The 27,092-nt window shown below is 35.6% G+C and overlaps 1 long non-coding RNA gene across 1 annotated transcript; it reads left to right on the top strand.

Annotated features, from left to right (window-relative positions):
- The first annotated feature begins 1,304 nt into the window (after window positions 1-1,304).
- Window positions 1,305-27,035, top strand: LOC115494261 (uncharacterized). The gene is made up of 3 exons (XR_003959185.4): window positions 1,305-1,517; window positions 7,185-7,244; window positions 23,205-27,035. It is a non-coding gene; the product is annotated as an uncharacterized lncRNA (long non-coding RNA).
- The last annotated feature ends 57 nt before the right edge of the window (window positions 27,036-27,092 follow it).

The raw sequence follows: 27,092 nt of genomic DNA, 5'->3' as shown, positions 1-27,092 counted from the left end.
GGAGTAGCAGCTGGGGACCAGGTGGTCCCTCCTAGGGAAGGTGGGCTGCCTGAGGCTGGCAGGGTCACAGCCTGGTGAGCCAGTACATGTCTATGTATGAGTTCCGTCCTTAAATCAGGGTACACATGCAACTGTCAGTGACTATCCAGGAAGAAAATAAGAGATGTCAAATTTAAGGAAAGTATTTTAAAATTTGCTTTGCCCATAAGCTCTGTCAAGCACAGCACAAAAGCAGTATCCAGGCACATGTATGCTTGTGTTTACTTGGTCTTGACTATTTGATTTTGTCTTGCATTTTCTTCTTCTATTTCTGCATTTCTTTTACTATTCAAAGAGAGCATGAATCTGTATAAGAATGTTTGTGAGTTTAATTTCACTGACTGAGGGAAGATGGGAGAGGTGGGGCAGGTGACCGAGATGGTCCAATAGGTGTTTGAGATTCATCCTCAGCGCTCTTAAGGACCCACATCTCTGTAGTTTATACTACAGATACTTTTATATCACAGAAATCCCAGTACTCCCAGGTCAGCTCTGCATGGCCAAAGAGTCATGGTATGAATTAATATTTCAATTTTGTAACTATATTGCTGTTGATTTATTTTCTTCAGTACAACTACTGAAGAAGAAATCCAGTGTTACTTGAAAAGTGCTTCAAGTGCCTATGTCCTCTGACACTCTCATTCCACCAACATTATCACTGCTGATAGTTTACACCTGAGATACTTTCTTCTTCCTCATACAACCTCCTATTATGTGTAAATTGAAGAATCTTTAATTCATCCTCATAATAGGTGTGTCACATATTCATCACACAGCACTGTTATCAATGGGCAAAGTATACTTAACTGGGCAAATCTCTTAAACCATCTGTCTCATATACACTGATAAAATTTGGTTTACTAGTACAGTAGTATTATAATTTTTGTTAATAGAAAAATGTATGCATGAATATGTATTTTTACATTATGATCTGCTTGCTAAAACCTTTATTCAGAAGTTGGTAGACAAACAATTCTCTCACTGAAAAGCAGCAAATATATAGTATATTTCATGACCAAAGTACCCTTTCCTAACTACTGCCTTTCTTAATAACCTCCATTTATTCCAACTGAATATGAAGCTATGTCAATATGCCACAAGAAATGCAAATACATCTTGTCAGAGAGCAAACACAAAGAACAGACTGTAGACTACTGGTTAAATAATACCAGTTTTGGATAGGAAGGAAAATGCTACTGGGTATTTGAAGGTCATTTTCTATTGTTGGATAATTCTGTACTCCACAAAATACTTTAGGACTAAGAAAGAAGCAGCGGTGTTGAACCTTAGCTGAGTGAGAGTTCCTATGTCTTGTGCTCTCACTTACTTAAAGGCAAATTTTGCTGTGTAGTGAAAATACCTCTCAGATTTATGTTGTCAATTAAGTAATCTAACGTCTAAGTGAGAGAGGAGAGATGTCTCAACGGAGATACAGAAAGCATGGAGTCACGCTGTCAGTGAAAAGTGCTCTTGCAAAGGTAAATGTATGCAAGTCCACTGTAGCTCAGTTGTGCATGATAGGTGGTCTGCTCTCTTTCCATGTGGTGTTTCTATAAAATACAGGCATTACTGTCTGAGTTGTTCAGTGGAAGAAAACCACTTGGGGTGTTTTATGGATGATTTGTGTTACATTTTCAGTGTGGGTTTTGTTTTGGTGGATCTTTTTTGTGAAATATGGCAATATGATTTTGTGGCAATTGAATAGGAGGCTGAAATTTGTTTTCTGTAACTAAGTAAGGTAAAGAGAAGAGTGCTTACAAAATCCATTACCTTGAAAAAGGATTAGATCTCTGGGTTTAGGCAATATGAGATCTTTAAAGTAAGACAGAAAAGTGTGACTGAATATTTATAGTGGACATTATCAGTATCTTAATTTTCTTTTCTCTTCTAAAGAATAAGCCTCAATAGAAAAACCTTTGCTCCATAGATCAGTTTAAGTTTAGTGAGTCAGAGTTACAATTTTAACTCTCATTGTATTACTTCTCACTGTGACTATGTTTATAAATCTCTGTTTCTTGGCAGGACTAGATATATTTATATGTTAATTCGCATATATTCCAAATTGTATGGAATCCAATATGTTATGAAAAAGTAAAATTTTTGAATTTTCTTCACTTGAATATTTATTAATGACAGAAATAGTGACTCAAAATTAAGATACTTTGTTTATAAAAAGTCTATTTTGCTTTATGTCAAACTTTCCAGATAAAATCTTTCTTTATGCAAATTTGAAGCAGCAAATTTGAGAATAATCCCACTTTTACTTAGGTTAATACAATTTCGTATTAAATACCGATAGATCATGCTAGTATGAAACATTCTTTGAAAATTAAATCATTATTCTCATTGCACAGGCATCATTCTGAATTTACAGCTGTGTTACAGTGTTTACACATCACTGGAGAAGGATTGTATGTGTTACCAGAAGGATTGTGTGAAAAGCACTCCTTGAATGGAGGATGTGCAGGAGATGCTGAATTGTCTTGGTGGTCCCAGCACAGCCCCTGCTGTTAACTCTGCTTTGAGTTATGCTCCTCTGATGGTGGGGATCCTCTCCTTTTGCAGAGGAAGAAATGAGGGCAGTTAGCCTTTATTTTCATCTCTGCTCTAAGAGCCCCAGGAAGCTCAGACATCAAAGTAGGTAGGAAGGGAAACAATCTCTGCCAGGTAAATGTCCAGCTCCCACTATTCTCTAACCTAGAATAAGTCAAAATTAAGGTTTACTTTGTTATTCCTTGAATTGAAATTCAGCTCCTTGTCAGGTAAAGTTCAGACAACAGATATTCCTTAACCATTTATCAGGCAATTTATTAATTTGAAGTCTTTCAGAGGGTGCAATAGTTCAGAATTTTCATCAGAGAATGTTTATATCATTAAGGGCTCCTAACATGCTGTTTCCCAGATTTTGAAGAAAATAGCCAAGAGCAGCAAAGTAATGGACAGAGGTAAATATCCCACAGGTCCAAAAGCTGCCTTCAGAAAACAGAACCAAATAAACAAACAAATAAATAAAATGAAAGAAGTACAAAATACTCTTTATTAAGAGCAGAAGATCAAGATAGCCAATAAAGGAAAAATGGATTGAAGCTCTACCTGCATATGGAATTATTTTATAGAATTAATTTTTCAAACATGAAATGAGTGTTTGATCTTAATCTAGTGAATAGTGTTGCTTCTGCTGGTATCAGTAAAATAATATCAGCTAACAGAAAAGCAGATAATCATAAAAGATGGACTCACTCTTAATTAAAGTGTCAGGACACTGAGGTATGTTGAGTTAGTGTAATGATAATTTTGTAGTATGAGAAATTTCTTTAAAAATTGAATTTGAAAAGACCCTAGCTAGTGGATAGCTTTCTCTATACTGAAATCAATCATGATATCTCTATACTGGAAATTTTAAAAAATAAAAAAGAAAGAAAAAGGAAAACAGAGTTTTCCATGGTTAATATATAATAAAATACATATAATATATAAATATATATAATAGAAAACCCCTGATATGCTACATGTCCTCCCCTTTGTATAAAAATATGAGGACTGAATATTCCAGTGCTTTTTGGTTTGGTTTATCAATTAAAAATTAAAACCGGATGCTCGCCACAATACATATATTAGAAGATAAATTAAAAAAACCATAAATAAAAATTTGAAAATTAAGTCACCAGAAACCAGGGAGTTTTAACAGCAGATATTTACCTTTAAAACAATGGAAGTGAAGCATCCAAAAACCTTTCATCTGCTAAGAATGAGACTAAAAAAAATTTTTAAAAACTTCAAAAATTATGTATTTCTCCAAAATATGCTCTAAGATATACATTAGATTAAATAAGTTCATATAAATATCTTTAAGCTTAATATATTCATATCCATGTAGCTGCTATTTTGAATGGAATAGCAGAATAATCACAACTCAACAAGGTGGCAAGCTGCACTTCCATTCTCTGGAAAATGATGTGCAATATTTATATTAAATAGTATATAAATAAATTATTTAGCAGTATTTTAATTTTAAATTATCATATTACTTGAGCTATGTGTTATCTAATATAAAGTTAATTTTAATACAGCAAATGTAGTAATTTGTATTATTTGAAAGCATCTCTGAAAAAATAATTTTATTTAAAAAAAAAATCTCAATTTTAAAAATAAGAAACTCTAACTAAAGTTTCAAGTATGAGAAACTGTTCTTAACTAGGAAAAATCCATAACAGATTGAACATTCTAAAAAAAATTGCAAATGTACAACAGTAATTATTTTTCAGATATAAGAAACTCTTAAGATGTATTAAAATAGAGTAAATATCAAAATAGACTGTTTGGTACAAAATTAAAGCTAAATTATTCCTAGAGGAAAAAAAAAATAGACATCTCAATTATGAGCCATTCAAAAAAATTTATAAATATATTTTCTCCAAGTGCATTTACAGCTGAGCCCAAAATCTTAAGAGTTCTGCAAGAACAAACCACTAAAACTTAAAGTTGCAGTAACTGTCAGAACGATTAGTGTTCTTTAACTTGACTGCACCATGCTTCACATTGAAGGAGCAATATAACCGTGTGGAGTTGTGGTGGGTTTTTTCCCCCCACTGGGGTTGAAAATAGAAGTAAATTTATGCTTGGGATCCCTCATGCTTTATTGAGGAAAGTAACTTCCAAATAACAATCAATAAATTGATCGTGACTATCTCTAGTAGGACACAGAGGAGTCTATTTCTAAGCTGGTAAATAATAAACAGATATTGTCATTCTGATGAAGTTTGCAATGTCTTGCCTGTACCTGGAAAGCTTGCTAGACCCACTGAGTTTTTAACTTACTACTAATACAGAAATATAAAAAAAACATTCCAACAGAGACTGGATAAGTGAACGCGAATGCAGGAGATCACAGAAGGACTCTTGTAAATACTAGATTCAATGAGAAGACAGAGATCTTCTTTAGCCTTTGAATAACTAAAGTCAAATAAAGCCTTTACCTGTGAACAGATGGAATGTCTGAAAATATTTCAGTGAAATTTCACTGACAGTTTGAAAACTACAAAAACTATTTACTGGGATATTTGGGCCACAGTAAAATTACAGTGGAATCCACCTTCATTCAGACTTGTGTGAGAATATATTCTTCCCCATAATTTATGTTAGAATAACTGGAAATAGAATTGTAGAATAAAAGGGATATAAGGGGTTAGCTTAATTAGGGTACAGCACAAACAGTAAAGACTCAATAGTCTTTCTTTTATGGAAGAGGGCATGATGATTTCATAGTCAAGGTTCCATCTGAATCTTCATTTATAGCTTGTTTTTCCTTCTTTATTTTGAATTCCCCCCTAAATCCTCAAAATGCTTCTGGGTACAAAACTTTGCTGGAGTTGATATTCTAAAATATTTGCAATCATTCCTTTAATTTATTTATTTATTTTACTTTAGGTTCCAAAGTACAAAATCTGCTACTTACGGATCTTTGTAAGAAAAGTTATATAGCCCCAATGAATGGGATTGAACACATTTTAGTCCACTATGGTTATGCACCATATACATGAATCAGAAGGCATATTGCTAACTTAACTCCCTTTATTGGCTATAGAAGACAACCCAAGGACATACACTGGCTTCCTAGAATTTGACAATATGAATAATAAAAGATTATCCAATGAGTTCTTCCACTATATATGAGATCATTTTTCTTCAGAAAGTAGAATAATTAGCTGAAATGAAAGGCAGACCAGATTAGACTATAATTTGAAGATAGTTTACCTGGAAGTGATCTAGAAGAAATACATCAGCAAATACTACAGCTTTATAAAGTATAAATATGTTTCAGTAACTTGAAAACTTACAAAAGTGTGTTGACATGGAAGAAGGGTAATGAGAAACTAAATGGTACATTAGGACCTCTTAAGGATCTGTAAATAAGGAGAAAACGAGGATTAGTATGAAAGAGGTGAGAGGGGAAGACTAAAAATTCTAAAGACATAAAAAGCAATGAAAGGGAAAAAATGCACAATACAATGGTAAAATAAATAGGGAGGACTAGGCAGATGGTGTTAAGGCAGAAAAAAATCTGTGTTTCAATGGACTGCAAACTTACTGTAAATTAATACCATTATTTATGATTTGCACAAATAAATGAGGAATAATTCCTTTATAGACGAAAATGCTGCAGTGAATTACAAAAGTGCGTAATGACATTATTGCAGCTGTGATAATCTAAATTACATTCACGGGGCTAATAAAACATCTTACCTTTCCCTACAACTTCTGCTTTATTAAGCGGAATAATGCTTGTAAGACACAGAAGGTAATTATGATGCTTTGTTTGGCATGGATGACATCTGGCATACTGCCTCTAGGATTGGGCAGTGGACTTAAAAGAAAAACGGACTAATAGGAGACACTTTAGAGGACAGGAATATAAATTATTAGGGATGTGAAATAAAGACATCAAGGGAAAGAAGAAACTGAGGCAGCAGTAACATTTGATTTAAAATACTAAATGAAATGTAAAGGAAATGTCACGATGATGAAGTATACTTCATTATTACTAATGGTAAAACAATAAATAATAGACTTCTTTTAAAAAAAAGTTATTTTGTTTAGTATTAGCATGGATTTATTAAGTATCTAGATAACTGTCTAGGGAGGTTGTAAGGTATCAATGCTAAGAGACAACAAGAAGAAATGAGATAGTGGATCTTCAAGTCAAGTGGAGAAGTCATACATCATAGAAAATGACAGCATTTTCCTTAGAGCACGACTATTCATTAGGCATCCTGTAATCACAGAATAATTCCAGGAAGTAGCTGTGATTCCCATAGCACCACTCAGCTGACTTGGTATCTGCATCAAATATTCACAGTTTCTGGTATCTGGGCAGTTTTGGTGTGTTAAATGTGAATTTCAGGTGCTCACCCAGCTGCTTGCTCACTCCGCCTCCTCAAACAGGATAGGAGGAGAAAACAAGATGGAAGAAAGTTTTTTGGTCAACCTAAGAACAGAGAGAATACTTACCAGTTACTGTCATGGGAAAAGCCTTCTTGACTTGGGCAAATTCATTTTATTTATTGCCTGTTCAAATATATATCAATGATGATAAAAAATATGATCAGGCTAAAATCAAAACCTACTTCTTACTCCCCTCTTTCCAGGCTCATTTCTGGCTTGTCCCTCCATCACACAGCATTGAAGGGTTTGCACCGTGGGTTGTGGTGAGTTCATAATAGCTCCTATCCATCACTTCTTCCTCTTCTTGCTTTTCCACTGCTCCAGCACAAGGTCTCCACCCCTGCCACTGCCAGGATTTTGACACCTAAGCCCAGAACAGTAGAAAAGACAGTCCTGGATTGCCAGTTTTGTAGTGTCTTAAGAACAGGATAGCTACAGGTCATTGGTAATATGTGTCAACCTGCAATAATAAAGGCAAGATTGAATTGTCAGTCCCTTCTAGAGAGAAACAGGAGTTGATCGATTTCAGGTGTGAGATAGGAACTCCAAATTACAACTGTACAGGTACATCTCTGTAAGTTTCTGTGTCTCTAAAAATTTAATACACCACTACAATCTTCCTTTTTGTGGGTCCTTTAATTACACCTGTTCTCATTGCTCATCTGTTCAGTTCTTCAGGGGCTCTTCAGCAAATATATGTCCTCCAGCAGAAAAACTTATCTCAATCAGATAAAATCAGATAATCAGAAAAATCCTATTTTAAACTATTAAGCTATTTTAGACAATCATAGATAATGAAAACAAAGGTAATTTTTGTGGAACAGGTATAGAAATTTAAGAAGATATTGCAGATATCTAGGGAAACAAATTTTGGATATTTCTCCTGGACAGTTAAATTCCTGATTGTGATATTCTCTGCCAGGCCTTCATGATAAACAGATGATTTTCTGAATTGTAGATGATTTAGTAGTTTCAATGGAATTATTATTGTTTATATTTTTCTTACTGTACATGTATATTCAAGTAAATATGAGGAAGTATATAATCCTTAGATATATGCTCATAAATTATTGATAACTCCACTTTTTGCTGACTTCTCATAAAATGATATGAAGATTAGTTTTTCCCTGTAATATATGTGTGTATACCAAGTAACAAATTCATATATGTATTCATATGTGTTATATATGTATGAAGTACTTAATTACTGGAAAGAACACTAAAATTTAAATTTAAAATCAAGCTTTCAGTTAGGCCCCTTTATTGCTTTTGGAAATAGACAGTCTTTAAAAAAGAAAATTTCTTGATTTGTTATTTAAAACATATAGATTATGACTATATGATGGTCTTACCTTTCCTTCCTCTTTATTCTTTCCTCTTTTCTGGCAAGCGCTCTTATTCAAACAATAACTGAATATCCTCTGCCTATTGTGCTTAGGGTACTCCACAAACACATACAGAGACTTTATGATGTGAAAATTTCAGCTATTTTAAACCCTATTCTCGTAAAACACTTTTTTATACAGGCACTATAGAGAAAAGTAGCACTTTTGATCACAGCACCCAGCTATTAATTCTTACACTCTATTACACTGCAGATGATTTAAGGTGAAGGGCTCAACTCTGCTGCAATGAGTCACTTAGCAGGTTAAGGAAACAAAACTCTAGAGTAAACATCTTCACGCTTCAGAAGGAACAAAAGCTTTTCTTTCTTTTTCTCTGTATCAGTGTATCAATTTCTCATTCTCAACGCTTACCTGAAAAAAGCACTTTACTTCATTAGTCAGTTTGGTTCCTATGGAGCCCTCCCTGTATTGTTATTACTTGATTTCATAAGTCCTTTACTGAAGAGGAATGAGCAGGGGAAGGAGTGAAAACAGTCTCTATATTTAGTATCACAATCTCTCAACACCATTCTAAACAACAGCAGATTTCAGTGACCATCATAATGGACATTTTAAAATCTGTATTTGCTCTATACTCTTGGTGTTCTCCCTTCTCAGATAGGTCTTTTGAGTGTGGTAGAATCAGAAGCATTGCAGTGGTGGTGAGCACATCTTGTACAACTGATCCAGCTTCTCAACACAGGTTTGAAAAACACAATATTTCTCATTGATATGACAGAGATAATGGGCTTGAAGCAGTCTCTGTTATAGAGTAGATGCTTACTTTCATTTATACTTTGCAATTTGCACCCTTCAATCTGCATTGCACCTATATGAACAATTTAAAATCTTAAAATTATTTTGGAAGATGAATCATGAGACTAAAAACCAGTTATTGATAGTCTTCCTGTAGTCTAGTACTCTTCCTACATATGGTCGTAGCGAGCAAAGAGTCAGTTGCACATCAGATGGATGTGTCTAAATGGAAAATGTTTGCAAAACTCAACATTTTTTACTAAACCTCAGAACTTTCTGAGATTTTTTTTACTATCTACTTGTCTATATTACAAATATACATTTGTAATCTAAATTTTTAATGTTGCACATGAATGCAGAATTATGACCCTGTTAGACAAAAATTCAAACAGTTCTCTCACGATCAAGGCAAATGGAATGAGATTAATACTACTGAAATAATACTTAGTAGTTTGATAAACCTTTTGACTATTTTTTGGTAAAGTAATAACTATTTCAAAATACTTTGTGATGCTTTCTTGGATAACAGTGTATTTGATATATACAGTATATTTACAAGTTATATTTTTCTTTTTTCTTTTAAAATCTTCTTAATAGTTCAGCTGCAATAGTTCAGCTGTAGCTGCTAAGCTACAGCTACACTTTGATTAGGCAAATAATTCCATTCACTTCACTAGCACGGTTCCTGAAGTACAGAACAATGTAATGAAACCACAAAATTTACAATGATTTATACTATATGCACTTAATATTTTGAGAATAATTTTATATTACTTCCAGGTGATATTGCAAGCAGTAATATCAGAATAAAATACATGTCACTCAGGCTATCAAACCTGTCAGTCTTCCATCTTCATACCCTTTTTGTTTTCTGGGCCCTTTTCACATTGATTTGGTAGCATAGCTCATATTCTATTTCATTATGGATTTAATTTAATAACAATACATTAGAAGTGAAAAATATTGTCTTTTGAAATTTGTATTCAGGAAATATTGTATTGTCATTGAGCATAAGGAATCAAATTTATGTAAATTTCAATCACTACTAATGAAAGTTTAGAATCAATTGATCAAGTGATGGATTATTCCTGGCTGGATGCCAGGTGCCCACCAAGACCACTCTATCACTCCCCATCTCAGCTGGATAGGGGAGAGAAAATATAACAAAAGGCTCATGGCCTGAAAAAAGGACAGGGAGAGATCACTCACCAGTTATCATCACAGGCAAAACAGTCTCGATTTGGGGAAGAAATTAATTAATATAATTTATTGCAAATTTGTCCCCACTTTCCTTGTAGGCCCCCTTTAAGTACTGAAAGGTCACCATAAGGTCTCCCCTCCTCACTCCTCCCCATTTTTGATAGAATTTTCCTCACCTCTTGACACAAAACTGTTAACACTCCTAACTCCTGTCGATATGTTCGGGAAATTTAGAACCTGTGACCTGATGAATCAACTTTGTGAGCACAAATGTGCATGTATCTGCCTAACAGACAGAATGGACGCTGAGGGAAAACAATAAAACTGGCATCTCATAAAGACATAATGTTTCTTTACTGGAAAATAACTTCTAAAATATTAGTTGAGTGCCAGGTTGGGCTGGTCTTTCTTCCTCTTTAAACTTAATATCTACTCTAATAATTCTTAAGCAGCAATGGGAAAAAATTAAGCTGTTATGAATTAATAAATATTACAAAATAAAAATATATTTATAATATATATAATTTATTTTGGTAGCACATCAGCAAATGAAAATGCATTGTTTCAGTTTGTACTCCTTTCTTTTATTATTTGTCATGAAGAAAAACAAACAAAACACAAGATATTCCAGCTCCTTTGTCTTTTTATGTTTATGTCCTTTTTGCTCGAAGGTTCCTTATAAATGTAAAGATGAAACCACTTCTGCAAGAATAATGTGATAAGTACATGATTTGTTTTTTATAAAATAAAAAAATCTGGAAGAACTGAATATTTGAAAGCTTTTTACAGAAGAAAAAGCAAAAACTTCAACTTATTTTAAGAAACGCTGAGTTAAATGTACTGTATAGCATATGTTCACTGGAATTTGGCTGCTTCGGAAGCCAGAATGCCTGTAATATAATATTTTTTGTTAAAAGGAAAAAAAAAATTGAGAGACGAAAATTACTATCTAGAAAATCTGAACAGAAGGAGTTTTGTTTGAGAGTTCATATTCTAACTGAACTGAAAAGGAAGAAAAAGGGAATGACCGTAAAGAGAACCATATGGGAGACAGTCACTAATCTACTGAGCAAAGAAATATAGTTCTCTCCCTTTTAAGTTTCATCCATGCATGAATTTGTCACTCTTTTTTAAGAATTATGTATTTTATTTGCTGGAGATTCAGTCCCCTTCAGAAACCAGTAAAAAATGTGCCATGCTGAAAGGCAATATTTTAGGTCTCTGAAAATCCCTTTGCTCTATTTTCCATAAAACTGTTTCTTCGACAGCCAGTCTCCTAAGCAACAGATTTAGGACCTGATTGGATTCCCATTACATGTCAATAAAATGTTGACACTTGAGAGTAGGACTAAGTCTACAATCCTGGGGTAATTATGATTAAGAGGTCTGATGAAAATAGCGTTCCGTTGAGTATTACAGTCATCAGTTTTTTTTAGTCTCCATTCCATAGCTAGCTCTTTCATTTTTCAAATTCCAGCCTTTAAGACATACTTAAGTGTATAGAAAGTTGCAATGAACTTTAGTGTATAAAGCTGTTTCCCTCATGTCTTGCTGAATTACAGTCTGAAGCAGCAATTGGATTCCAAAGCATCAAATGTATAATGGACTGAGGAGCCAAAACCCCAAAGAGTTTTGAACCTTATATACTTATATACTAGCTTCTCAAAGTCTCTGTAAATAGAGCATGAATTTCTGTAATCATAAATGTTGTCTACATATATTTTTTATTAACGTCTTAATAGAAAAATCCTTGAAGTCACATTGGTAAATGGCATTACCTTTACTATAAATATCTTGCAAATAGTAGTGGTGTTGGAATCGGAGTTTTTTAGGAGCAGAAAATTGTGTAAAACATATTACTAACAAAAGACTTTATGGCAAAATTGGAAAGAATATACTCTACTGTCATACAAGAATAGATAACTTGCCGTTAAAATAAGCTGTTGGTGGAATCAGTTAGTTTCAGCAGAGTTTATTTGGTAGTACTCAGCCTAAACCTACAATTGGGCAGCTCTATAAGCATGGCTTATGCATCTAAAGTCATACTTATTCTATTTTCTGACATTACATTCTGTTGCTATTAAAGCACATCTTCACAAACCAAATGACTGTGGCTCCTTGGGATTTAGAAGTGCAATTACAGTGAGAGCAAAGTAAACACTGTTTCAATTACCATCATTAGTGAAATATGTGGGGGGTTTTGCAATGTTGTTATAATTAAAACTTTGTCTAAAGTTAGTTTTGTTTCCCTTGTTATCAGATGATTATAAATCTACAGTGAAGACTGAGAAATTTCTAAACAAATTTTCTTTTGATTCATAAAAAATTTTCTACTAAGTAAACAAATAATATTTTGCACACTCAGTTGTTTGATGTACAGATGACTTGGAAAAAATCATGCTTTTTTCCCTGGAAACATACCTTTTTGAAGAAACTAAGTGAGAGGCAATGTACCCTTCTTATTAAAACCTTGGAAAATAGCTGGAAAAATAATTGTTGTAGTATATATGGTTTCTTTTTTGGGAGGGACAAAAATATTATGGCCTGCCTACTGGACTGGGAGCTACACTTTAATGTCATCCATCCTATCTCCACTATGATTATGAGTACTTCACTTTTTTGAAGGTGGACCATGTGTGAGATAAGGTGCAATGGAAGTTTGTGTACCTCATTCCATCTCTGGATCACAGATAGACAGACTCAGAGCCATTGAAAATAGCTCAGTCTTCCAGGAAATGACCTCTGAGGGACTGCCAGTGTTTCAGTGCTCCAAGTAGCGTACATGAAAGGATTGCTAGAAATTTTGGAATAAGGAAATGAAGAGTGTAGTTATTAGTTCAGTAGAGTTCAGCACATGTAAAGTTGACATAATTACTCTGGCTTTATTCTGATATTGCTGAATGTAGACTGTGGCCCTTTGCTCCTTACATTTTTTCATTTAAGTAATAAACTCTAAATTACTCCTTACAAATAACTTTGTTTGTTTACTTGACATTTTCAGTCAGTTTCAGAGATATCTTTCGAACAAGTGTCTTGTCACCATGGATTCATTTTATGTGCACAGCAAAGGAATTGATTGGACTGAACTAATTTTGTGTTAATGCTGCTTCAACCTGTACCGCTTTATATCTTCTGCTTTAATCAAGGATTAGTTAGGAATTGGTAGACACATAATATTTTTTTACAAAAATTGTTTTAAGATTTCAAGCTGCAGACAACCTTGGGGTCACTTTAGGCAGAATTTATGTCTTTGTGCTTAGAGTTCTTTCAGAGATAAGTGGAAGTCTTACTGTTATTAGCTACAGTGGTGATATCTATCAATGTGATTAAGATTGGCTAAATGAGAAATTTTACTTTTTAAATAGTTTAGACAGACAGAAGGTGGAAAGGGAGAAGAGAGGTAGATGGACCTATGTGGTATGGATTAAACTTTTAAATCCAAATTATAAAACTTTAAAATTATCACTGAGTTGATCTTTAGATCTAAACCATGCCAAACTGGATAGGTGGGTGTTAAATTCTGAGCACCAGGGTGTTTGCCTCTATCCTGTCCACAAAGAGCTTTCCCACTTCTTAGCCTGTCCATGTGGCTGGGACTGGGACCCATTGCTCTGTCTGCCAGCTGGATGTTCTAAAGAAATAAGAAATAATTCACCCTTGCTCTCCTTATGTGGCTGAAGGATTATTTGATTACTTCATGCAAAGTGGAACACATTCAGTGGGCAAAATTTAAAGTATATTGATGGACTAGATGACCTTTAAAGATCTGTTCCAACCCGAAGTATTCCATAATTCTATGATCCAGTCAAATTTGTGACTGAACCTTGAATTAATTTTTTTAATTGCTCCATGTACAAGTTATAGTCTTCCCCAGCAGCAAAGAACTCATCATGAGATAGTTACCTAAAAAAAAATGAGTCCCACTTAAAGTCTGTCAAATTTAATTTACCTTGATATATTTATAGTAATTGATTCTTGGGTTATCTGATTGAAAGGTAGCAATCACATCTACAAGGGTTTCATCTTGCATCTTTTTTTTTTGTAGAAAATATTGAAAGAGAAATGCTTTATGGAAATCAGAATGGTAGAAGCCAAACTTGACAATAAACACACTTTCTCATCCATATTTTTGGTAGATTCACATCTTTATAATCAGGACATTCAGTTTTAAGTATCACAGTTTTAGGCACCATCATAGAGTATGCTTAGCTCTAAATTTCTAAGTAACTTTGTCTATAGTATATATATATATATTTATATATGTATGTATGCATGCTTCAAGATTACTTTTAAAGTTATACTACTGTACAGAAACCCTTTAAAATCCTTGTAAATCTGTTAATCTTTTTTCAGCACTTTAGGAAAAGACAGATACAGACCCTAGAGTGAAGAATTTCTGCTCGCTACCCAGTGTAACAGGACACTTTGCTTATGCAGCCCAATAATTGACTCTGTGCCAGTCCACTATGAATTTTGTATATGCAACTCTGAAATATACTAGGAGTGCAAGTTTTATTTGATTTTCCATTATTGAACCCCTCTAGAAATGATAATTAGCTTCATCTCTGGAGGCAGAAAAGCTAAAATATGTTTGACTTGGTTGATGAGATATAAACTCATTTCAAATATGGAAATTATATGCTGTGATATACATGAGGAAAAAAACTCGCTAATATGCTAGGTTTTGTGTGTGTAGCTGCCTGACACAGCTTTAATTTACAGTTATTCATTTTCTGCAGTCTCTTGTATACAGACAGCAGAAGCTTAGCCATCATTTATTTTATATACATATATGTATATTTATATATACATATATGTATATTTATATATACATATACATATATGTATATGTATACATATACATGTATATGTATACATATACATATATATATATATATATACACACATATATATATATATATATACACCTAAAACCATTTCCATAATACTGAAGGGTCAGTTCTGAGATATGCAGGTGAACCCATTCCCTAGCCCCATAGCCTGGGCTAGACCCACTGTGACTTAGATTTCTCATATTATTTGATTTTAGAAGTCCTCATCCAACAATATAGGGATATCAATAATAAACAGAGATTTTCCATGTAGTTAAGAGTTTGTCTAAACCCAAATGTCTAGTGTCTTTTGAGATGCCACTGGGTATCTTCCTGGCTTCCAGCTGCTCTCTCTATCTCAGTACTCCACAAGTCCTGTGTTACATCTTGCAACCCAAAAATAGTGGCAGCACGCATATTTGAGGGTGCTTTAATGACATGGAACATCCATCTCCAGGTAACTGAACCTTATGCCAAAGTGCAAGATACAATCTGAGTTAATGTACTGAGTATGTAACTACCTGTGTGGCAGTGGGTAGTCATATCTTTGTTAACTAAGCTTTCATATCAGACAGTAAAGGTTTAGCCAATAGACTGGAGAGCAGTTTGGCTCACTATGAAAAAGATCCTAAAACAAACATCATATTACTAATTAGCTCTTGGATTCATCAATTGCATTTACTAGATCTCTGTTGTCTATGATGTAAGCCTTGACAACTTGTATGTCATTAGACAATTTAACATAGAAACCTAAATATAAGTGTTTTAATCTCAAACTGAATCTTAGATGCTAATAGCTAAGCTTGTCTTTTGTTGTGACTGGAAATTTTAGATCCATTTCAGACTTCTGCTTTTGATTAGTTAAAGTGCATGCCAGCAGTACCTATTTATTTTCTTTTACTATAAGGGTGACTAGCTCAGCCATTAATATCTGCTAGTTTCTGAAATGCACTGTGTTAGTGGTTCATCCAGTTTCTTTATGACTAGAATTGCTCACAATCTTAAATTTAATATCATTCTCAAATGCACTATTATACTATAAAGTAAATATGTTCATTACTCAACTCCATCCATCAACTGGGTAACAAGCAGTGGCTTGCTCACTCCTAGTTGGATGGGGAGGAGAATGGGCAAAAGGTAAAACCTGTGTGCTAAGAGCTGTTAAAAAAAAAGAAAGATATAAGCCCCAAGCAAAACAAGTGATGCACAATAGGGTTGCTTACCACCCTCTGACCAATGCCCAGCCTGTCCTGAACAGCAATTGGCCTTCCCTGGCCAGCTCTCCCCAGTTTATACACAGAACATGACATTCTGTGGTATGGAATAGCCCTTTGGCTTGTTCAGGTCCTGGCTGTGCTCCACACTGGTTTCATCTGTATGTTTTCACTGGCAGAGCATGAGACACTGAAAAGTTCTTCCTTTGTAGCAAGCAGTACTCTGCAAAAGGCAAAACATCAGTCTTTTATCAACATTATTCTCATACTGAACTCAAAACACAGCACTGTACCAGCTACTAGAAGGAAAATTAACCCTTCCAACTGGAACAAGGACAAGTAGAAGTTAAAATACTTCTTTCTTGCTGAATTTGTAAGACCAAAAGGAGCTTCTGGTTTAATTGATGTTTCTGTTGTCTATTGGTTTTATTACTTGAAATATGATCTAGTGAAATTTTTACCAGACTTTTAAATTTTATATTAGCCACTTAAAAGTGCTTGTCAAAATAGTAGCAGTAACTAATCGTTCCCACAAAAGCAGTAAAATAAATAATTCAGTATTGATAACATTTCCAACTGAAGATTACTCTTGTTTTAGAAAAAATATCAAACTTGGGAAGTAATTGATTAAAATTGTCAAAATATTTTTTTTTACAATTCTATGGAAAAATAAAAATCTGTGACAAAAGAAAACCTATAAGCTAGTTCATCCAAATAAAGGGGCTCTGCAGCTGCTGGCTGAGCTCAGTCCTCTGTGATTTCTTGAGCTACCACCTCCAGCTCTCTGCCACCCGTAACTGTCTGCTTTAACTCCATAACTCCATAGCAGTGCTCTGGAGGGAAAATAGGAAGTGGGAATAAATCCAGCAGGCAGCAGAGGGGCCCAAGTACCCTTCAAACCCCAAGCACTGGGGTTTGAGAGGGTAGTCCATTGCACTGCAGTGACCTAAGCAAGAATGACAAGCTTCTCGTTTCTGGCCCCGGCATTTCCCACTGAAACCAGGCCTTTCAGCAATGACATGAGTGGAAGAAACAGCATTAAAAGCTCCACTGCCTTTTCTCTGTAACCAGGACAGTGAGGGAGCCCTGTTTTCCTGGAGGTGTCTGAATTCCTCCTTGCTCATGGGAAGTGGTGAATGAATTCCCTGTTTAGTTTTGCCTGCATGCATGGCTTTAGCTTTACCTGTTAAACTGTCTTAATCTCCACCCATGAGTTTTCTCACTTTTACCCTTCTGAACTCTCCCTCATCCCACCAGAGGGACACGAGAACCAGCTGTGTGGAGCTCAGTTTCCCAGTGGGGCTAAACTGTGACAAAATTTAGGGCAACAATATGCCTTCAATTTAGTAAGCAGCTTTTAGATCTCCGTATTAATGCTAATCTGAAGATATATGGTACAATTTTGTTTCTTACCTGCCTTATATTAAATTGAAACATGAATTTCCATTATATTTGACTGTGGTAATTCAGTATAATAAAAGATCTGAAATAATAATAATAACCAGGGAGCAACTTACCTAATAAGGAATTTTTACTTACATTTACATAGCAAGATTTTGGTAGTGAAGGAGTTACAGGGTTGCCTTCTGTGAGAATCTGCTAGAGGCTTTCTCTGTGTCTAATAAAGCCAATATCAGTAGGACCCACTGCCAGCAAAGGCTGAGCTCACCGGCGACAGTGGCATAACATATATAGGAAGCAGGAAAAAACACCTGTGCAACTGCACTAGAATTAAGGAGTGAGAATATATGAGAAAAACTGCTCTTCAGACACCTAGGACAGTGAAGAAGGAGGGGAAAGAGATCCTCCAGGTACTAGAGCAGAGAGTCTTCTGCAGCCTGTGGTGAAGACCAGAGTGAGGCAGCCCATGGAGGACTACACACTGGAGCAGGTGGATGCCCAGGTTGTGATCCTGTGGGAAGTCTGTCCTGGAGCAGACTGGTCAGGACTTGTGACCACGTGGGGGAACCATGCTGAGAAGTTTTCCTGAAGGCGAGCACCCTGTGGAAGAGACCCATGCTGTGGCAGTGGGAAGGAATGGAAAAATAAAAGTCAGAAGGTCTGCAAAAACTTACAAAATTTTATTAGTGAATTATATACTTGGCATGGAATGTAAAGTTGGTAAGTTAGTTCCTTATCTTATAACATAAACACATGGCGCTGGGTTTTGAATAAGGAGTAGGCTGCGAGAGAAGAGAGAGACCAAATAGAAGGACAGTGAAAGGAAAGGGAAAGGAAATGAGGAAGACCAGTTCTGGCTCCAGCATTGATCCAACTGATGGGGTGTCCATGGTCTTGGGAGGGGCTGCCCATGCTTTCTGAGGCTACGGATTATAGATAAATTCCTCCACCCTGAAGCTTACTTTCTCATTTTCTATGCAAATTATTTATCATGCACAGTTCTAGACCTTTCTGGAAATGGGTTGGAGGGCTTTGGGATCTTTGGTGCTGTTGATTTCCCCCTCCCCCTGCTGGGTCAGTCTTTGCTCAAAAGTTCATATCTGCTTTTCTGCTTAATTCCTGTGCTTGAGCTTCTCTCCAGGAGCCAGAACAAGGATATTTGTCCCATAAAAATGCTTTCCTACCTCAATATGGCTCTCTTCAGCCATATCCATTTTTTTTTCTTACAGTTCTTGCCAACAGTCCTTGGTCGGCTCAATGTCTATCTGGCTATTTTACTGAGGCATCCACATTAACCCCTTATCTTCTGAGCTTCTACACTGTGCCCTTGTGCTGATGAAGTGGGGATGAGGTAGAGTAAATGAGGACAGGTGGGGCAAAAGTGGCTTTAAGATCTGATTTTTTTCTCATGTCCTACTCTGATTTGGCAATAAATAATTTTCCCCAAGCTTCCCGAATAACTTTATCTTTTAGTTTTGACAGGAATAGGTGAGTGTTCTCTTTTCCCTTCTCTTTTTTCACAAGGCTTTCACTATGTTTTCTTTTCTCTGTTGAGCTGAGGAAAACAAGATAGAGCAACTTTGGTGAGCACCAATCTTAATGATTCAGGTGTCTGTGATTTCTTAGTAGTGTGTCTGACAATGAAGCACCAAAAATCATTGATTCACTTTAAAATTCAGGTTTTCATATGTATATATTATTTTATATTCTTCTTCCAGCATTTGAAAATGATCACTATAATGTTATATTAATAAGGAAGTTCTTGGTGACAAGGATTTGACAAAAGCATTTCCATAAAATTTTCAAAACATATAGCTTCAATTTTATTGCATTTCCCTGCAGAGTTAGCAGTGAAAAACCTTTCAAAATTATAGTATTATATCAGAGGCAGAACTGAAAGGCTTTTAGAAATAAACCAGTCTGATTTACCTGTCTAAGTAAGATGAAATGGAAAAAATAAACTCTATATAGTGACAAGCAATTTAGATTAAAAGAAATTATTTAGCATATTTAATGTAATTTAAAATATAGATGAGAAGAGATTTTTACAAACTGTGGTAGGACAGAACTAGTGTGAATTGGCAGACCTCCATTGATTGCATTGGAACTTTGCCGATTACATTAGCTGAGGATGTGAGTTTATATGAGTTTTAACTTCATAGCATCCCTTAAATCATCAGGAATAAGATGCCTTAGTGACTCAGTAAATCAAGGCAAGATCAAATAATTATTAAAAAATAAATGAGAACTGTTCTTTAGTGCAATACAATTTTATTTTGAATAGCACTTCATAAAAATGCATCCCAAGACACTTTACAAGAAAAGCTATAAATAATAAAATTATGTGGTTTAATAATAAATAATAGATTAAAAGCTGTTAAGGGTGTTGGAAAAATAGTTTCATCTTATGTGTAGAATAGAGCAGATTTTGTAGGTTGAAACAGGGCAAGGATGCTAGTTCAGAGAGGAAGAGATATTCAAATGATAATCTGAATGAAAGGGCAAGGGGAAAAAATAAAATGTTTTTATGGTTGAAATATTATATGCAAATAAATCTATATTTCCTTACTCTCTGGAGAATAGCTCAGTCTCCAGATAACAGTCTACTCAGGAATTTGGAACATTTTCAGGCCTGCTGAAAACTGAGCTATTTTACCTTGCAGAAAGAGAGCATAGCTTGAGCAGTGTGCATCATAATAAACCTTATATGTAGCTTCGTGTGGAGAAGAGAGTTAGTGTCCCAACCCTCCAGCCCTCTCCCCAGGTGAGAGGCTCTTTAAAAGAATGAGTCAGACAATGTATTTTTTTGCTTCTGTGTTAAAAATGTAAGGTGAGGGAGGAAGTACTGCAAGGGGAAGAGTGGAGCCTAGTTTTCCTTTACACTCTTCCTCACTCTTGACTTCCAACACAGCATTGTTTTTTTCTAGTTGTTATGGGCTTCATGCCTCTGCATGTGACTCAAAGCTGGTAATACAGATGCTGAGGGAAGATACTAGTGCTTAGGCATTACAGCAGTGACCAAGCTGCTAATGTATATAATCTTTAAGCTAAAAATTATGACCTTTAATTCTTAAATATTTATCCTTTCTAATTGTTCGTCTTTTAACAAGTTATTTTGTCATATATGTTCCAGTAGGAAGGTTTTCAGACATACACCTCAAAGATTGGAAGAGGCATGCAGGGGTGACTTGCTGCTAGGTAGCTCCTAGAAATCCATTGGAGAGGCAATGATGAAAATATGCCTAAGCCATGACACAGACAAGGAATTTCAGGGGTATTCAGAAGGAATCAGAGAGTCAAAGGAACAGTGGGGAACAGTTACAGCAGTGGGAGACATGCAACCATTCCTAAATGAGATGCAAAATTAGCAGAGCCTTCTGCTGTTCCTTCTCTACCCAAGAGTCTCTTAGTTTTATATTCTCGGTCCACAGCAACTGGCAGAAAAATCTAACATATCTGCTAATCAATTTTGAAGAATACTTTGGTAATAAATTATTTCCTTTCTCCTTATTTGCAAATCGAGTATGTTCTCCTGAAAGATGGGAATTGTGAGTAGGAGTCTATAACTTGTTACCAATCTTTATAAAGTATTGCCAAACTTCACAATGACTTAAGAACCCCCATGTTTGGAAATAATCCATTAATCAGGCCAGCTGCTGTGCAGGGTCCCCATTTCCTTTCTCCAAGGCAAGCAAACTGGGTAAAATAAAGTAATTTTTAAAATCCTTACATATGGGACTCCAGACAATCCTTCTGGAATAGTGTAAGTTATTAGGTATCAATACCAAAGAAAATAAGCCCTCTATGACTAGAATGAAGTAAACATTAGTCTGTTATACTCAGATTTTGGTATATGTACATACACATTCACTTCACAAACAATATATACTTTACATAAATCTATATGCTATGGATAGATACATCTCAGGTCTCATGCTGGGCCTTTCCATTTTCATCCATATTGTTCCATGCAAAGGTTAGAGTGGAAATATTCAAAAGATGGCATGAATCACATATGGTAGTTTTGTACTTGAGTTCTACAAGCTTGAGGATGTCTTAGCCTCATGTTGAATAAATTGCACAGCTACATTAGAAATTACGGTCTTCTTCTACCCCTGAGAGATCAGTTGCCCTTCAAAACACTCTTCATGGCACTTCTGTCTTCTTTATATGTATTTCTATTTACAATCAAATTTAATTGTGAAATTTTTATAATCTATCATTGAACAGAATTCTTTGGCAGGCCATGACAAAGGATTTTAATTGTTTATATCATCTAATGCAAAATTTGTAATAATAATGTCTTCTTACTACTTGAAATTATTTTTGTTTTTAAAAATGCAAAAGCCAACAATAGAAAAGTACACTTTTAAAGCTAAAACACTGTACAAAAGGATTTTACCTGCAACCACAGTAACAAAAGGTTTTTCCTGGTGGGAAAGACCTATTTCCCTCACCTGACAAACATAACTTCTATGTACTTGTTATCCCTGCACTCATTATTCCAGTGATTAGTTGGGTGACTGTGAGAGTTATTTGCATCTTTCTTCTCTGCTACAGCATTAGTGCCTGGGGAGAGTAAGAAACCTTGGTTAATATTAATGAAATATTTTGAGACGTGGAGCAGAGCACTAACTCCTGCTGCCTGGGCAGTAATATTACTCCTCATTAAAGAGGAAGTTCATTTCACATTCAATTATAGATGCCTGAAAACTGTTTTCCAGGCAATCTAGGCTCCTTAGACAAGAGAAAAGGGGGAGCAAAGGATCTGTTTCCCCCTGGGATTCGCTGCTCTCTTTACATATACTACTGCTGACCAGCTGGAAGATTTTGTTAAATGACTTGTTGGTCAGAGAGATGTCATATTCAGAGATGATATATGACTCTGGGCTTCTGCTCTAAGACCTAGCAGAAATAATGCAATAGTCTCAAAGGAATATTGGAAGTTTTATCTGTAACAGCTTCAGAAACGCAGCCGCATTTATGGTGTTCTAAATTCTAGATAAGTAAAAGCCCGGCAGTTTTAGTTTTTGGGAGTTTTTCAGAACATAACATTTTGTACACTGTTAACCCTTTTAAATATGAGTCTAATGGGGTTGCCTTTGTTTAGCAAAAGACTGCAGGACTCAGAAGTTCAAGAGGAAGAGAGGAAGCAGAGAGGTCATACAACACTTATGCCACTTGCTGGTTTTTGACTCAGCTTTTATTCAGAGAATTTTTCTGATCAGTAAAAAAAATGCATGAGTTTTTTAAAATATGCAGTTCAGAAACACATCACAAAGTCAATTCTTATGAGGTGTAAAAAAAGGAGACAGCTGATGGAAATGATGAACTATTTCAAAGTCAAATTTGAATTGTGTTTGGGGGGAGGTACTTTGTTTTTGAAAACTTGTGAAATTTGAAATAATATATTTTCCCCTAAATCTATATTTCAGCCTCATTGAAGACAACACAGTCAGTTTTAAGGAGTTGGCTGGTAGATCACACTCAAAGGCTTGAGGTCAATGGCTTGAAGTCCAAGAGGTAAGTGAAAGGCGTCCTTCCTTGGGGCTGGTTTTGGGTCTGGCCCTTTTTATCATCTTTGTTGGAGGCATGGACAGGGGGAGAGCACCCACAGCAATTTTGCCAGCAATGCCCAGCTGAGTGGTGTGGCTGACACTCCAGAGGAAAGGAATACCATCCAGAGGAACCTTGGCAATCTTGAGAGTCAGGCTTGTGTGAACTTCATGAAGTTCAACAAAATCAAGTAGATGGTCCTGCATGTTGATTGGTGAAATTCCAAGAACAGCTGCAAGCTGAGTGTAGAATGGATTTACAGCAGCTCTGAGGAGAAGGACTTGGGTGTGTTGGTTCATGAGAAGCTCAACATAAGCCAGCAATGTGTACTTGCTCTTCAGAAAGTCAAACACATCCTGGGCTGCATCAAAAATGGCATGGCCAGCAGGTTAAGGGAGGTGATTCTGTCCCTTCACTCCACCCTGGTGAGACCCCACCTGAAGTACAGCATCCACTTCTGGTGCCCACAATATAAGAAGAACATGGACATTTTAGAGCAATTCCATAGCAGGGCAACAAAGAGGGCTGGAGTGAGGAAATGCTGAGAGAGACAGGGTTATTCAGCCTGGAGAAAAAAAGACTTTGGGGTGACCTAATTGAGGCGTTTCACTGCCTGAACAGGGCTGACAAGAAAGATGGAGCGGGACTTTTTTACAAAGTCATGTAGTAATAGGAAAAGGGGAAATGGCTTTAAAAGGAAAGAAAGTAGGTTTAGACTAAATATTAGGAAATTCCTAATTTCCTAATACTCCTCACCTATATATTAGGAAATTCCTCTCCTCCTGTGAAGGTGGTGAGATGCTGGAACAGGTTTCCCAGAGATGTTGTGGCTACCTTACCTATCCTTGTGGCTGCCTTACCTATACCTATAACTGATTACACTATACCTGTGTGGAAGTGTTTAAGGCCAGGTTGGATGGAGCTCTGAGTAACCTGATCTAGTGGAAGGTGTCCCTGTCCATGGCAAGGGGTTTGGAAGTATATGACCTTTAAGGTCCATTCCAACCCAAGCCATTGATTCTATGATTCCATTATTTGCTGCCATATATTATAAGAAAACATTCATTTGCAATTTAAAACATAATTTCAGTCTCTTTTTGTACTGGATATATTTGTTAGTTAGAAATCAGAATCCTCAAGTTGAAGAATCAACAGATGCAGGACAGGAAAATTACTATATATTTTCTGGTGTTTAATGCTCTTTCCTTCACCTTCTTTTTCGTAGGACAAGAGAAAGACTTTGAACCCAATTATAATGAAAGGATCATACAATAGCATGTATTGAAACTTGAGAATATTAATTAAAATTCTGGACTGTAATTTATTTTTCTAACAAAGCAGGAAGTTTGCTAGACTGTGATATAACTTAGACCAGTTTCCCTTAGAAAAATTTACTGAGGTAGATGTTTTCAAAGAGAAACCTGAAATCTGAAATTGGAAATGCTCATTACATGCATTATGATTTGCACATATTGTTTCCCTATTTTAGACTGAAATATCTTCTTTGGAGGACAACCTTCACCGCTTTAAAGTGGGGCATTCATTCTACCTTAGATACTGTTTGGTTCCTTTTTTCAGATTTCCCAAATGCTTATCAACTCTAAAGTCTCTCTCATGTACTTTAAGCTTCCTCTGTTGAATCTGATCATGACTTTATTTTCAGGTTTAGGAAACAGTACAGAGCTATAGTGTGCTCAGCATGCTAATGACAACCAGCTCCATACCCCCAAATCCTGGTAAAGTCTGTAGTCTGAGGATGTGTTTCTACTTTGGAAATATTTTGTTTTTAATTTTTTTTTTATATAATAAGATTTTAAAAAGGTTTCTAGATTATTTTTGTTTTACTTATAGAGGGATTTTTTTTAATTTATGCCATTATTTTTGGGTTTTAGAACATATATTTTTAACAGTTCATTTGCAGCATAGTCTAACTGCTTATGATACTTAAAAAAATAAGTAACTATTAGATGAAACTTTAAAAACAATATGCTCAGCACACAGGCAATTATTTCAATGATATTTTTGGTGGAGTTGAAACAGAGAGGATGCATACACACTCTTAGTGGCTGTATTGAAATGACGTACCATAATGGTTCCAAAGGAGCTGTTACAATCTACCCAGTCAATGATCCATGAACAAAGAAAGATTTAGTCAATTTGAAACCAATACCTTCTAACATGTTAAAAATAAACAAGCAAATGGTCCTATGCTCTGCTGGTCCACACAGAAATTTCCTCCTTTACTCGCAGATAATGCACCTATCTTCTGCCTCATCCTCACAGTTCTTCCTACTCTGTCTTCTGAAGTAATTGAAGAAAATGAAGAAAAAGAAGAAAATGTTTTAGTCTGCTTTGATTATTACTGTCAATGGTATTTTCAAGCCTTGGGAAGAAGAGTGGAAGATTTACAAACCAATATATTGTTGTGGTTTAACCCCAGCCTGCAACTAAGCCCCACAAAAGTGCCCACTCATCCCCCTCATGAGTGGGCAGAGGGAGTGAGATGAGGGAGAGAATCAGAAGATGAGAAGTGAGATAATTGAGAAAACTCGATGGGTTGACAGTCTATATACAAAAACTTTGCATGGAAACAAAACAAAACAAGGAATTCATTCACCACTTTCCATCAGCAGACACGTGTTCAGTTATGTCCAAGAAAGAAGGGCTCCCTCACATATAACAATGGCTTGGGAAGATAAACACCTTCCAATCCCGCCTCCTTCTTCCCTCATCTTCATATGCTGTGCATGACCTCATACAATATGGGTTGTCCCTTTGGTATTTGGGGTCACCTCTGTCCCCTTCTGAGTCCTTGTGCACCTCCTGCCTCCTTGCTGGTGGGTTGGCATGAGGAGCAGAAAAGGCCTTGACTCTGTCCAAGCACTGCTCAGCAATGACTAAAATATCCCTGTTATTAACACTGTTTCCAGCACAAATCCAAAACACAGCCCCATTCCAGCTACTGTGAAAAAAAAAACTCTATCCCAGCCAAAACCAACACAAATAGGTATTACTACTAACTTAAGGAAAATGAGTTTTCATATCCAGCATAACCACAGACATGATTGCAGCTTCTGAGTAATTATCTCTTTTACCAAGTATTTTAGCTCACTGTTTGAAAATGTGGATTTATTAACTGCTGCTTTTTTTAAACAGCAATTCAATTCTAAAACTGTCTTTGATACAGATGGTAATGTGATATTTGATAAAGATGAGACAGAGACAGTGATAAGTATCAGGGACATTTGTATTTAGAACTTAAGGAAAACATGGCTGTGGAAAATCCCTAGGAATACAACATACTCTATGTAAATGCATAACAGTAGACTTTTGTTACATTGTGATAAATCTGTCTTCCTCTTTGTTTTAATGGCATGACAGTATGAATTTTCCAAAATAGCTAAGTAGATGTGATATCACTATTTATTATTAAGAGTTCATTGTCTGAATAGTAACAACCTCAAAGGATGCCAAGTTTTGTGAAACATATTTAACCTGCAGATGGAATTCCCATTACCTAGAGGTGAGAGTAATCAGCTAGAGGTGAGTAATCTAGATTAAATGCCTGAATTTGATGTGATAAAATGTAGATGTGGTACCTAAAAAACCTGGAGTGCCTAAGATTATTTTTGTTCAAATTTTTACACCATTTAGATTTCTGTCTAATATTCCAAATAATTTGTACAGTTATAATAAAAAAACCTAATACATTTTAGGTCTGAGTTCTACTGCCTGTCAAAGGGGATCTGGAACACCTATTTAACCTG

Source organism: Taeniopygia guttata, chromosome 3 (assembly GCF_048771995.1).
Source record: "Taeniopygia guttata chromosome 3, bTaeGut7.mat, whole genome shotgun sequence".
NCBI lineage: Eukaryota > Metazoa > Chordata > Aves > Passeriformes > Estrildidae > Taeniopygia > Taeniopygia guttata.
This window is presented reverse-complemented; position numbering and strand designations above follow the sequence as displayed.